Source organism: Orcinus orca, chromosome 7, assembly GCF_937001465.1.
Source record: "Orcinus orca chromosome 7, mOrcOrc1.1, whole genome shotgun sequence".
NCBI classification, from domain to species: Eukaryota; Metazoa; Chordata; class Mammalia; order Artiodactyla; family Delphinidae; genus Orcinus; species Orcinus orca.
The window spans coordinates 2,075,737-2,090,880 of record NC_064565.1 but is presented as its reverse complement, the minus strand read 5'-3'; the positions used below and the strand labels follow the sequence as shown (position 1 = coordinate 2,090,880).

At 43.7% G+C, this 15,144-nt stretch overlaps 1 long non-coding RNA gene across 1 annotated transcript in view; it reads left to right on the top strand.

The window, feature by feature from the left end:
• LOC125965016 (uncharacterized) overlaps positions 1-9,410 on the top strand; it is a 97,267-nt gene extending 87,857 nt beyond the window's left edge. The window contains exon 3 of the long non-coding RNA XR_007478447.1: positions 9,244-9,410. This is a non-coding gene — a long non-coding RNA (uncharacterized LOC125965016). The remainder of the gene's footprint in view (positions 1-9,243) is intronic.
• Positions 9,411-15,144: the final 5,734 nt, after the last annotated feature.

Genomic DNA, 15,144 nt, shown 5'->3' with positions numbered 1-15,144 from the left:
TGGAAGTGCCCTAGGCTCTGTTGCTTTGTTTTTTAGATGTTTCAGGAAACACCATACACTTCTCCAGAGTGGCTGTTGGCAATTTACATCCCGCCCATCAGCATAACAAGGCTCCCAGTTCTCCATGGCCTGTCCTGCCTTTCTGGATTTTACACTTTTTTCAGATGGCCCTTTTTACCGGGGGGAAGTGAGACTTCATTGTAGTGAAGATTTCCTTTGCAAGCTTGCTTGGTTGGCCAAAAAGTGTGTATGCGTTTTTTCCTGAATATATTCAGGAAAAAACTCATACGCCCTTTTTGGCCAAGTGCATCATTGTCGACGTTCTGCCTCTTTTCCTATGCTTTAAATGCAATTCCAGTCTACCTCCTGAAATCAGTTTCCTGCAATTCTGCCCCGCTTTCAAGTCCTCTTGGCAGCCTTACTTCAGTATATTTTTGGACGATAGCTGTCATTTATAACTCTGCAGGTTTGTGAATTACAGTGCCCCTGAGCTCCTTTCTTCAACTCGCTTTCTTGTGAGCTGCCCGCAACACCGCAAGATTGCTTCAGGCCCTATTGTGGTTCCAGCATGGCACCCTGAGCCTTTGGTTAATTCCTCTTCCTGGTGGGAAATGAGAGTTAAATTTGCCCGTCCAGACACCTCCAGCTAGTCTCTCATTGGTTCTCCCTATTCCTGTTCATCTTCCGCAGAAATTGCAAAGTGGGCCAAACAGAAGGTTAAAGGCACCGACTCTCCAAGTCGGGAGAGTGTTAGTAAATCGTCTGGAGTGTTGCACCCGAGTACCAGGGAATGAAAACTGAGATATATTTGAACACGTCTCCAGATCACACGCTTGATCATACTCTGGGTTCCACATGCATGTTTTAGCTGAAGGAAGAATACCTTAAACCTGGAGAGTTGAGACCCGTGGAATGGGTACCATGCAATATGACTTCAAAGGGTCTTCATTTGTTCACCGAATCTCTCCAATCCTGTCACTGCTGCGTTTATGCCCCTGTACACATGCTTGATTCTCTTTCGGAGACATAGCAAACCATAGGTTTTAGTATACTTACTAGTCAGGTACATCCTTGCGCGTTTAATATGGGGTGTTGAGTCCATTTCGTTGAGCAAGAAGTAACTCTTGTCTACTCCATATTTGGCTTAAGGAACTTTATCTGTGCTCATTTCAATCTCTGGTTTTATGCAGCACCCCAACTCACCTTTCCCCTTAAGCAAGCATAAGTTGGTTTTCTAAATTTGAGACCCTGTTCTGTTTTGTAATTCAGTTCCTGTGTAGGCACGATTACATTCCGTGTATTAGTGATATCTTATGATATTTCTTTTTCTGTGTGACTTATTTCAGTTAGAATCATCATACCTGAATCCACTCATTATGCTGCTATGGGCCTGATGACATAGATTTCATTGCTGAGTGATATTGCATTGTTCGTAAGTACCACAACTTCTTTATCCATTTTTCACTTTCTGCGATATTGAACTTGTACCGTAAATGAGGTTCTTGTAAAGAGAGCCGTCCCAAATTTTGGGGTGGCTTTGTCTTTTTGATTTTAATTTTCCTAAGCTATAGGACCATAAGTGGTAGTGCCCTAGGCTCTGTTGCTTTGTTTTTTAGATGTTTCAGGAAACACCATACACTTCTCCAGAGTGGCTGTTGGCAATTTACATCCCGCCCATCAGCATAACAAGGCTCCCAGTTCTCCATGGCCTGTCCTGCCTTTCTGGATTTTACACTTTTTTCAGATGGCCCTTTTTACCGAGGGGAAGTGAGACTTCATTGTAGTGAAGATTTCCTTTGCAAGCTTGCTTGGTTGGCCAAAAAGTGTGTATGCGTTTTTTCCTGAATAAATTCAGGAAAAAACTCATACGCCCTTTTTGGCCAAGTGCATCATTGTCGACGTTCTGCCTCTTTTCCTATGCTTTAAATGCAATTCCAGTCTACCTCCTGAAATCAGTTTCCTGCAATTCTGCCCCGCTTTCAAGTCCTCTTGGCAGCCTTACTTCAGTATATTTTTGGACGATAGCTGTCATTTATAACTCTGCAGGTTTGTGAATTACAGTGCCTCTGAGCTCCTTTCTTCAACTCGCTTTCTTGTGAGCTGCCCGCAACACCGCAAGATTGCTTCAGGCCCTATTGTGGTTCCGGCATGGCACCCTGAGCCTTTGGTTAATTCCTCTTCCTGGTGGGAAATGAGAGTTAAATTTGCCCGTCCAGACACCTCCAGCTAGTCTCTCATTGGTTCTCCCTATTCCTGTTCATCTTCCGCAGAAATTGCAAAGTGGGCCAAACAGAAGGTTAAAGGCACCGACTCTCCAAGTCGGGAGAGTGTTAGTAAATCGTCTGGAGTGTTGCACCCGAGTACCAGGGAATGAAAACTGAGATATATTTGAACACGTCTCCAGATCACACGGTTGATCATACTCTGGGTTCCACATGCATGTTTTAGCTGAAGGAAGAATACCTTAAACCTGGAGAGTTGAGACCCGTGGAATGGGTACCATGCAATATGACTTCAAAGGGTCTTCATTTGTTCACCGAACCTCTCCAATCCTGTCACTGCTGCGTTTATGCCCCTGTACACATGCTTGATTCTCTTTCGGAGACATAGCAAACCATAGGTTTTAGTATACTTACTAGTCAGGTACATCCTTGCGCGTTTAATATGGGGTGTTGAGTCCATTTCGTTGAGCAAGAAGTAACTCTTGTCTACTCCATATTTGGCTTAAGGAACTTTATCTGTGCTCATTTCAATCTCTGGTTTTATGCAGCACCCCAACTCACCTTTCCCCTTAAGCAAGCATAAGTTGGTTTTCTCAATTTGAGACCCTGTTCTGTTTTGTAATTCAGTTCGTATGTAGTCAAGTTTACATTCCGTGTATTAGTGATATCTTATGATGTTTCTTTTTCTGTGAGACTTATTTCAGTTAGAATCATCATACCTGAATCCAGTCATTATGCTGCTACAGGCCTGATGACATAGATTTCATTGGTGAGTGATATTGCATTGTACTTAAGTACCACAACTTCTTTATCCATTTTTCACTTTCTGCGATATTGAACTTGTACCGTAAACGAGGTTCTTGTAAACAGAGCCATCCCAAACCATGGGCTTTCTGTGTCTTTTTATTTTAATTTCCCTAAGCTATAGGACCATATGTGGAAGTGCCCTAGGCTCTGTTGCTTTGTTTTTTAGATGTTTCAGGAAACACCATACACTTCTCCCAAGTGGCTCTTGGCAATTTACATGCCGCCCATCAGCATAACAAGGCTCCCAGTTCTCCATGGCCTGTCCTGCCTTTCTGGATTTTACACTTTTATCAGATGGCCCTTTTGACCGGGGGGAAGTGAGACTTCATTGTAGTGAAGATTTCTTTGCAAGCTTGCTTGGTTGGCCAAAAAGGGCGTATGCGTGTTTTCCTGAATATATTCAGGAAAAAACGCATATGCCCTTTTCGGCCAAGTGCATCATTGTGGACGTTCTGCCTCTTTTCCTATGCTTTAAATGCAATTCCAGTCTACCTCCTGAAATCGGTTTCCTGCATTTCTGCCCCGCTTTCAAATCCTCTTGGCAGCCTTACTTCAGTATATTTTTGGACGATAGCTGTCATTTATAACTCTGCAGGTTTGTGAATTACAGTGCCCCTGAGCTCCTTTCTTCAACTCGCTTTCCTGTCAGCTGGCCGCAACACCGCAGGATTGCCTCAGGCCCTAATCTGGTTCCGGCATGGCACGCTGAGCCTTTGGTTAATTCCTCTTCCTGGTGGGAAATGAGAGTTAAATTTGCCCGTCCAGACACCTCCAGCTAGTCTCTCATTGGTTCTCCCTATTCCTGTTCATCTTCCGCAGAAATTGCAAACTGGGCCAAACAGGAGGTTAAAGGCACTGACTCTCCAAGTCGGGAGAGTGTTAGTAAAGCGTCTGGAATTTTGCACCCGAGTACCAGGGGACGAAAACTGAGACATATTTGAACACGTCTCCCGATCACACGGTTGATCATACTCTGGGTTCCACATGCACGTTTTAGCTGAAGGAAGAATACCTTAAACCTGGAGAGTTGAGACCCATGGAATGGGTACCAAGCAATATGACTTCAAAGGGTCTTCATTTGCTCACCGAACCTCTCCAATCCTATCACTGCTGCGTTTATGCCCCTGTACACACGCTTGATTCTCTTTCGGAGACATAGCAATTCATAGGTTTTAAGATACTTATTAGTCAGGTACATTCTTAGGCATTTAATATGGGGTGTTGAGTCCATTTCATTGAGGAAGGAGTAGCTCTTGTCTATTCCATATTTGGGTTAAGGAACTTTATCTGTGCTCATTTCAATCTCTGGTTTTATGCAGCACCCCAACTCACCTTTCCCCTTAAGCAGGCATAAGTTGCTTTTCTAAATTTGAGACCCTGTTCTGTTTTGTAATTCAGTTCCTATGTAGCCAAGTTTACATTCCTTGTATTAGTGATATCTTATGATGTTTCTTTTTCTGTGTGACTTATTTCAGTTAGAATCATCATACCTGAATCCACTCATTGTGCTGCTACGGGCCTGATGACATAGATTTGCTTGCTGAGTGATATTGCCTTGTACGTAAGTACCACAACTTCTTTATCCATTTTTCACTTTCTGCGATATTGAACTTGTACCGTAAACGAGGTTCTTGTAAACAGAGCCGTCCAAAACTTTGGGCTGGCTGTGTCTTTTTGATTTTAATTTCCCTAAGCTATAGGACCATAAGTGGAAGTGCCCTTGGCTCTGTTGCTTTGTTTTTTAGATGTTTCAGGAAACACCATACACTTCTCCCGAGTGGCTGTTGGCAATTTACATCCCGCCCATCAGCATAACAAGGCTCCCAGTTCTCCATGGCCTGTCCTGCCTTTCTGGATTTTACACATTTTTTAGATGGCCGTTTTGACTGGGGGGAAGTGAGACTTCATTGTAGTGCAGATTTCCTTTGCAAGCTTGCTTGGTTGGCCAAAAAGGGCGTATGCGTTTTTTCCTGAATATATTCAGGAAAAAACGCATACGCCCTTTTTGGCCAAGTGCATCATTGTGGACGTTCTGCCTCTTTTCCTATGCTTTAAATGCAATTCCAGTCTACCTCCTGAAATCAGTTTCCTGCAATTCTGCCCCGCTTTCAAGTCCTCTTGGCAGCCTTACTTCAGTATATTTTTGGACGATAGCTGTCATTTATAACTCTGCAGGTTTGTGAATTACAGTGCCCCTGAGCTCGTTTCTTCAACTCGCTTTCTTGTGAGCTGCCCGCAACACTGCAAGATTGCTTCAGGCCCTAATCTGGATTCGGCACGGCACGCTGAGCCTTTGGTTAATTCCTCTTCCTGGTGGGAAATGAGAGTTAAATTTGCCCGTCCAGACACCTCCAGCTAGTCTCTCATTGGTTCTCCCTATTCCTGTTCATCTTCCGCAGAAATTGCAAACTGGGCCAAACAGGAGTTTAAAGGCATTGACTCTACAAGTCGGGAGAGTGTTAGTAAAGCGTCTGGAATGTTGCACCCGAGTACCAGGGAACGAAACTGAGACATATTTGAACACGTCTCCCGATCACACGGTTGATCATACTCTGGGTTCCAGATGCATGTTTTAGCTGAAGGAAGAATACCTTAAACCTGGAGAGTTGAGACCCGTGGAATGAGTACCATGAAATATGAATTCAAAGGGTCTTCATTTGCTCACTGAACCTCTCCAATCCTACCACTGCTGCGTTTATGCCCCTGTACACACACTTGATTCTGTTTCGGAGACATAGCAATCCATAGGTTTTAAGATACTTACTAGTCAGGTACATTTTCAGGCGTTTAATATGGGGTGATGGGTCCATTTCGTTGAGCAAGGAGTAGCTCTTGTCTATTCCATATTTGGCTTAAGGAACTTTATCTGTGCTCATTTCAGTCTCTGGTTTTATGCAGCACCCCAACTCACCTTTCCCCTTAAGCAAGCATAAGTTGGTTTTCTAAATTTGAGACGCTGTTCTGTTTTGTAATTCAGTTCCTGTGTAGCCAAGTTTACATTCCGTGTATTAGTGATATCTTATGAGGTTTCTTTTTCTGTGTGACTTATTTCAGTTAGAATCATCATACCTGAATCCACTCATTATGCTGCTACGGGCCTGAGTACATAGATATCATTGCTGAGTGATATTGCATTGTACGTAAGTATCACAACTTCTTTATCCATTTTTCACTTTCTGCGATATTGAACATGTACCGTAAACGAGGTTCTTGTAAACAGAGCCTTCCCAAATTCTGGGGTGGCTGTGTCTTTTTTATTTTAATTTCCCTAAGCTATAGGACCATAAGTGGAAGTGCCCTAGGCTCTGTTGCTTTGTTTTTTAGATGTTTCAGGAAACACCATACACTTCTCCCGAGTGGCTGTTGGCAATTTACATCCCGCCCATCAGCATAACAAGGCTCCCAGTTCTCCATGGCCTGTCCTGCCTTTCTGGATTTTACACTTTTTTCAAATGGCCCTTTTGAGCGGGGGCAAGTGAGACTTCATTGTAGTGCAGATTTCCTTTGCAAGCTTGCTTGGTTTGTCAAAAAGGGCGTATGCGTTTTTTCCTGAATATATTCAGGAAAAAACGCATACGCCCTTTTTGGCCAAGTGCATCATTGTGGACGTTCTGCCTCTTTTCCTATGCTTGAAATGCAATTCCAGTCTACCTCCTGCAATCGGTTTCCTGCAATTCTGCCCCGCTTTCAAGTCCTCTTGGCAGCCTTACTTCAGTATATTTTTGGACGATAGCTGTCATTTATAACTCTGCAGGTTTGTGAATTACAGTGTCCCTGAGCTCCTTTCTTCACCTCGCTTTCTTGTGAGCTGGCCGCAACACCGCAGGATTGCTTCAGGCCCTATTGTGGTTCCGGCATGGCACCCTGAGCCTTTGGTTAATTCCTCTTCCTGGTGGGAAATGAGAGTTAAATTTGCCCGTCCAGACACCTCCAGCTAGTCTCTCATTGGTTCTCCCTATTCCTGTTCATCTTCCGCAGAAATTGCAAAGTGGGCCAAACAGAAGGTTAAAGGCACCGACTCTCCAAGTCGGGAGAGTGTTAGTAAATCGTCTGGAGTGTTGCACCCGAGTACCAGGGAATGAAAACTGAGATATATTTGAACACGTCTCCAGATCACACGGTTGATCATACTCTGGGTTCCACATGCATGTTTTAGCTGAAGGAAGAATACCTTAAACCTGGAGAGTTGAGACCCGTGGAATGGGTACCATGCAATATGACTTCAAAGGGTCTTCATTTGTTCACCGAACCTCTCCAATCCTGTCACTGCTGCGTTTATGCCCCTGTACACATGCTTGATTCTCTTTCGGAGACATAGCAAACCATAGGTTTTAGTATACTTACTAGTCAGGTACATCCTTGCGCGTTTAATATGGGGTGTTGAGTCCATTTCGTTGAGCAAGAAGTAACTCTTGTCTACTCCATATTTGGCTTAAGGAACTTTATCTGTGCTCATTTCAATCTCTGGTTTTATGCAGCACCCCAACTCACCTTTCCCCTTAAGCAAGCATAAGTTGGTTTTCTAAATTTGAGACCCTGTTCTGTTTTGTAATTCAGTTCCTGTGTAGGCACGATTACATTCCGTGTATTAGTGATATCTTATGATATTTCTTTTTCTGTGTGACTTATTTCAGTTAGAATCATCATACGTGAATCCACTCATTATGCTTCTATGGGCCTGATGACATAGATTTCATTGCTGAGTGATATTGCATTGTACGTAAGTACCACAACTTCTTTATCCATTTTTCACTTTCTGCGATATTGAACTTGTACCGTAAATGAGGTTCTTGTAAAGAGAGCCGTCCCAAATTTTGGGGTGGCTTTGTCTTTTTGATTTTAATTTTCCTAAGCTATAGGACCATAAGTGGAAGTGCCCTAGGCTCTGTTGCTTTGTTTTTTAGATGTTTCAGGAAACACCATACACTTCTCCAGAGTGGCTGTTGGCAATTTACATCCCGCCCATCAGCATAACAAGGCTCCCAGTTCTCCATGGCCTGTCCTGCCTTTCTGGATTTTACACTTTTTTCAGATGGCCCTTTTTACCGGGGGGAAGTGAGACTTCATTGTAGTGAAGATTTCCTTTGCAAGCTTGCTTGGTTGGCCAAAAAGTGTGTATGCGTTTTTTCCTGAATATATTCAGGAAAAAACGCATATGCCCTTTTCGGCCAAGTGCATCATTGTGGACGTTCTGCCTCTTTTCCTATGCTTTAAATGCAATTCCAGTCTACCTCCTGAAATCGGTTTCCTGCATTTCTGCCCCGCTTTCAAATCCTCTTGGCAGCCTTACTTCAGTATATTTTTGGACGATAGCTGTCATTTATAACTCTGCAGGTTTGTGAATTACAGTGCCCCTGAGCTCCTTTCTTCAACTCGCTTTCCTGTCAGCTGGCCGCAACACCGCAGGATTGCCTCAGGCCCTAATCTGGTTCCGGCATGGCACGCTGAGCCTTTGGTTAATTCCTCTTCCTGGTGGGAAATGAGAGTTAAATTTGCCCGTCCAGACACCTCCAGCTAGTCTCTCATTGGTTCTCCCTATTCCTGTTCATCTTCCGCAGAAATTGCAAACTGGGCCAAACAGGAGGTTAAAGGCACTGACTCTCCAAGTCGGGAGAGTGTTAGTAAAGCGTCTGGAATTTTGCACCCGAGTACCAGGGGACGAAAACTGAGACATATTTGAACACGTCTCCCGATCACACGGTTGATCATACTCTGGGTTCCACATGCACGTTTTAGCTGAAGGAAGAATACCTTAAACCTGGAGAGTTGAGACCCATGGAATGGGTACCAAGCAATATGACTTCAAAGGGTCTTCATTTGCTCACCGAACCTCTCCAATCCTATCACTGCTGCGTTTATGCCCCTGTACACACGCTTGATTCTCTTTCAGAGACATAGCAATTCATAGGTTTTAAGATACTTATTAGTCAGGTACATTCTTAGGCATTTAATATGGGGTGTTGACTCCATTTCATTGAGGAAGGAGTAGCTCTTGTCTATTCCATATTTGGGTTAAGGAACTTTATCTGTGCTCATTTCAATCTCTGGTTTTATGCAGCACCCCAACTCACCTTTCCCGTTAAGCAAGCATAAGTTGCTTTTCTAAATTTGAGACCCTGTTCTGTTTTGTAATTCAGTACCTATGTAGCCAAGTTTACATTCCTTGTATTAGTGATATCTTATGATGTTTCTTTTTCTGTGTGACTTATTTCAGTTAGAATCATCATACCTGAATCCACTCATTGTGCTGCTACGGGCCTGATGACATAGATTTCATTGCTGAGTGATATTGCATTGTACGTAAGTACCACAACTTCTTTATCCATTTTTCACTTTCTGCGATATTGAACTTGTACCGTAAACGAGGTTCTTGTAAACAGAGCCGTCCAAAACTTTGGGCTGGCTGTGTCTTTTTGATTTTAATTTCCCTAAGCTATAGGACCATAAGTGGAAGTGCCCTTGGCTCTGTTGCTTTGTTTTTTAGATGTTTCAGGAAACACCATACACTTCTCCCGAGTGGCTGTTGGCAATTTACATCCCGCCCATCAGCATAACAAGGCTCCCAGTTCTCCATGGCCTGTCCTGCCTTTCTGGATTTTACACTTTTTTCAGATGGCCCTTTTGACCGGGGGGAAGTGAGACTTCATTGTAGTGCAGATTTCCTTTGCAAGCTTGCTTGGTTGGCCAAAAAGGGCGTATGCGTTTTTTCCTGAATATATTCAGGAAAAAACGCATATGCCCTTTTTGGCCAAGTGCATCATTGTCGACGTTCTGCCTCTTTTCCTGTGCTTTAAATGCAATCCAATTCTGATTCCTCCTGAAATCGGTTTCCTGCAATTCTGCCCCGCTTTCAAGTCCTCTTGGCAGCCTTACTTCAGTATATTTTTGGACAATAGCTGTCATTTATAACTCTGCAGGTTTGTGAATTACAGTGCCCCTGAGCTCATTTCTTCAACTCGCTTTCTTGTGAGCTGGCCGCAACACCACAGGATTCCTTCAGGCCCTAATATGGTTCCGGCACGGCACGCTGAGCCTTTGGTTAATTCCTCTTCCTGGTGGGAAATGATTGTTAAATTTGCCCATCCAGACACCTCCAGCTACTCTCTCATTGGTTCTCCCTATTCCTGTTCATCTTCCGCAGTAATTGCAAACTGGGCCAAACAGTAGGTTAAAGGCACTGACTCTCCAAGTCGGGAGAGTGTTAGTAAAGCGTCTGGAATGTTGCACCCGTTTACCAGGGGACGAGAACTGAGACATATTGGAACACGTCTCCCAATCACACGGTTGATCATACTCTGGGTACCACATGCATGTTTTAGCTGAAGGAAGAATACCTTAAACCTGGAGAGTTGAGACCCATGGAATGGGTACCATGCAATATGACTTCAAATGGTCTTCACTTGCTCACCGAACCTCTCCAATCCTATCACTGCTGCGTTTATGCCCCTGTACACACGCTTGATTCTCTTTCGGAGACATAGCAATCCATAGTTTTTTTTTTTTTTTTTTTTTGTGGTACGCGGGCCTCTCACTGTCGTGGCCTCTCCAGTTGCGGAGCATAGGCTCCGGACGCGCAGGCCCAGCGGCCATGACTCACGGGCCCAGACGCTCCACGGCATGCGGGATCTCCCCAGACCACGGCACGAACCCGCGTCCCCTGCATCGGCAGGCGGACCCCCAACCACTGCGCCACCAGGGAAACCCTGCAATCCATAGGTTTTAAGATACTTACTAGTCAGGTACATTCTTAGGCATTTAATATGGGGTGTTGAGTCCATTTCATTGAGCAAGGAGTAGCTCTTGTCTATTCCATATTTGGCTTATAGAACTTTATCTGTGCTCATTTCAATCTCTGGTTTTATGCAGCACCCCAACTCACCTTTCCCCTTAAGCAAGCATAAGTTGCTTTTCTAAATTTGAGACCATGTTCTGTTTTGTAATTCAGTTCCTGTGTAGCCAAGTGTACATTCCATGTATTAGTGATATCTTATGACGTTTCTTTTTCTGTGTGACTTATTTCAGTTAGAATCATCATACCTGAATCCACTCATTATGCTGCGATGGGCCTGATGACATAGATTTCATTGCTGAGTGATATTGCATTGTACGTAAGTACCACAACTTCTTTATCCATTTTTCACTTTCTGCGATATTGAACTTGTACCGTAAACGAGGTTCTTGTAAACAGAGCTGTCCCAAACTTTGGGGTGGCTGTGTCTTTTTTATTTTAATTTCCCTAAGCAATAGGACCATAAGTGGAAGTGCCCTAGGCTCTGTTGCTTTGTTTTTTAGATGTTTCAGGAAACACCATACACTTCTCCTGAGTGGCTATTGGCAATTTGCATCCCGACCATCAGCATAACTAGGCTCCCAGTTCTCCATGGTCTGTCCTGCCTTTCTGGATTTTACACTTTTTTCAGATGGCCCTTTTGACCGGGGGGAAGTGAGACTTCATTGTAGTGAAGATTTTCTTTGAAGCTTCCTTGGTTGGCCAAAAAGTGTGTATGCGTTTTTTCCTGAATATATTCAGGAAAAAACACATACGCCCTTTTTGGCCAAGTGCATCATTGTGGACATTCTGCCTCTTTTCCTATGCTTTAAATGCAATTCCAGCCTACCTCATGAAATAGGTTTCCTGCAATTCTGCCCCGCTTTCAAGTCCTCTTGGCAGCCTTACTTCAGTATATTTTTGGACGATAGCTGTCATTTATAACTCTGCAGGTTTGTGAATTACAGTGCCCCTGAGCTCCTTTCTTCAACTCGCTTTCTTGTGAGCTGCCCGCAACACCTCAGGATTTCTTCAGGCCCTAATCTGGTTCCGGGTCGGCACGGTGAGCCTTTGGTTAATTCCTCTTCATGGTGGGAAATGAGAGTTAAATTTGCCCGTCCAGACACCTCCAGCTAGTCTCTCATTGGTTCTCCCTATTCCTGTTCATCTTCCATAGAAATTGCAAACTGGGCTAAACAGGAGGTTAAAGGCACTGACTCTCCAAGTCGGGAGAGTGTTAGTAAAGCATCTGGAATGTTGCACCCGAGTACCAGGGGACGAAAACTGAGACATATTGGAACACGTCTCCCGATCACACGGTTGATCATACTCTGGGTTCCACATGCATGTTTCAGCTGAAGGAAGAATAGCTTAAACATGGAGAGTTTAGACCCGTGGAATGGGTACCATACAATATGAATTCAAAGGGTCTTCATTTGCTAACCGAACCTCTCCAGTGTTATTACTGCTGCGATTATGCCCCTGTACACACGCTTGATTCTCTTTCGGAGACATAGCAATCCATAGGTTTTAAGATACTTACTAGTCAGGTACATTCTTAGGCGTTTAACACGGGGTATTGAGTCCATTTCGTTTAACAAGGAGTAGCTCTTGTCTATTCCATATTTGGCTTAAGGAAATTTATCTGTGCTCATTTCAGTCTCTGGTTTTATGCAACACCCCAACTCACCTTTCCCCTTAAGTAAGCATAAGTTGGTTTTCTAAATTTGAGACCCTGTTCTGTTTTGTAATTCAATTCCTGTGTAGCCAGGTTTACATTCCGTGTATTAGTGATATCTTATGATGTTTCATTATCTGTGTGACTTATTTCAGTTAGAATCATCATACCTGAATCCTCTCATTATGCTGCTATGGGCCTGATGACATAGATTTTATTGCTGAGTGATATTGCATTGTACGTAAGTACCACAACTTCTTTATCCATTTTCCACTTTCTGCAATATTGAACTTGTACCATAAACTAAGTTCTTGTAAACAGAGCTGTCCCAAACTTTGGGGTGGCTGTGTCTTTTTGATTTTAATTTCCCTAAGCTATAGGACCATAAGTGGAAGTGCCCTAGGCTCTGTTGCTTTGTTTTTTAGGTGTTTCAGGAAACACCATACACTTATCCTGAGTGGCTGTTGGCAATTTACATCCCGCCCGTCAGCATAACAAGGCTCCCACTTCTACATGGCCTGTCCTGCCTTTCTGTATTTTACACTTTTTTCAGATGGCCCTTTGAGCGGGGGGAAGTGAGACTTCATTGTAGTGCAGATTTCCTTTGCAAGCTTGCTTGGTTGGCCAAAAAGGGCATATGCGTTTTTTCCTGAATATATTCAGGAAAAAACGCATACGCCCTTTTTGGCCAAGTGCATCATTGTGGACGTTCTGCCTCTTTTCCTATGCTTTAAATGCAATTCCAGTCTACCTCCTGAAATCGGTTTCCTGCAATTCTGCCCCGATTTCAAGTCCTCTTGGCAGCCTTACTTCAGTACATTTTTGGATGATAGCTGTCATTTATAACTCTGCAGGTTTGTGAATTACAGTGTCCCTGAGCTCCTTTCTTCAACTCGCTTTCCTGTGAGCTGGCCCCAACACAGCAGGATTGCTTCAGGCCCTAATCTGGTTCCGGCACGGCATGCTGAGACTTTGGTTAATTCCTCTTCCTGGTGGGAAATGAGAGTTAAATTTGCCCTTCCAGACACCTCCAGCTAGTCTCTCATTGGTTCTCCCTATTCCTGTTCATCTTCCGCAGAAATTGCAAACTGGGCCAAACAGGAGGTTAAAGGCACTGACTCTCCAAGTCGGGAGAGTGTTAGTAAAGCGTCTGGAATGTTGCACCCGAGTACCAGGGACGAAAACTGAGACATATTGGAACACGTCTCCCGATCACACGGTTGATCATACTCTGGGTTCCACATGCATGTTTTAGCTGAAGGAAGAATACGTTAAACCTGGAGAGTTGAGACCCGTGGAATGGGTACCATGCAATATGACTTCAAAGGGTCTTCATTTGTTCACCGAACCTCTCCAATCCTATCACTACAGCGTTTATACCCCTGTACACATGCTTGATTCTCTTTCAGAGACAGCAATCCATAGGTTTTAAGATACTTACTAGTCAGGTACATTCTTAGGCGTTTAATATGGGGTGTTGAGTCCATTTCATTGAGCAAGGAGTAGCTCTTGTCTATTCCATATTTGGCTTAAGGAACTTTATCTGTGCTCATTTCAATCTCTGGTTTTATGCAGCACCCCAACTCACGTTTCCCCTTAAGCAAGCATAAGTTGGTTTTCTAAATTTGAGACCCTGTTCTGTTTGTAATTCTGTTCCTGTGTAGCCAAGTTTACATTCCGTTTATTAGTGATATCTTATGATGTTTCTATTTCTGTGTGAATTATTTCAGTTAGATTCATCATACCTGAATCCACTCATTATGCTGCTACGGGCCTGATGACATAGATTTGATTGCTGAGTGATATTGCATTGTACCTAAGTACCACAACTTCTTTATCCATTTTTCAATTTCTGCGATATTGAACTTGTACCGTAAATGAGTTTCTTGTAAACAGAGCCATCCCAAACTTTTGGGTGGCTCTGTCTTTTTGATTCTAATTACTGTGAGCTATAGGACCATAAGTGGAAGTGCCCTAGGCTCTGTTGCTTTGTTTTTTAGGTGTTTCAGGAAACACCATACACTTCTCCCGAGTGGCTGTTGGCAATTTACATCCCGCCCATCAGCATAACAAGGCTCCCAGTTCTCCATGGCCTGTCCTGCCTTTCTGGATTTTACACTTTTTTCAGATGGCCCTTTTGAGTGGGGGGAAGTGAGACTTCATTGTAGTGCAGATTTCCTTTGCAAGCTTGCCTGGTTGGTCAAAAAGTGCGTATGCGTTTTTTCCTGAATATATTCAGGAAAAAACGCATACGCCCTTTTTGGCCAAGTGCATCATTGTCAACGTTCTGCCTCTTTTCCTATGATTTAAATGCAATTCCAGTCTACCTCCTGAAATCGGTTTCCTGCAATTCTGCCCTGCTTTCAAGTCCTCTTGGCAGCCTTACTTCAGTATATTTTTGGACGATAGCTGTCATTTATAACTCTGCAGGTTTGTGAATTACAGTGCCCCTGAGCTCCTTTCTTCAACTCGTTTTCTTGTGAGCTGGCCGCAACTCCGCAGGATTGCTTCAGGCCCTAATCTGGTTCTGGCACGGCATGCTGAGCCTTTGGTTAATTCCTCTTCCTGGTGGGAAATGAGAGTTAAATTTGCCCGTCCAGACACCTCCAGCTAGTCTGTCATTGATTCTCCCTATTCCTTTTCATCTTCCGCAGAAATTGCAAACTGGG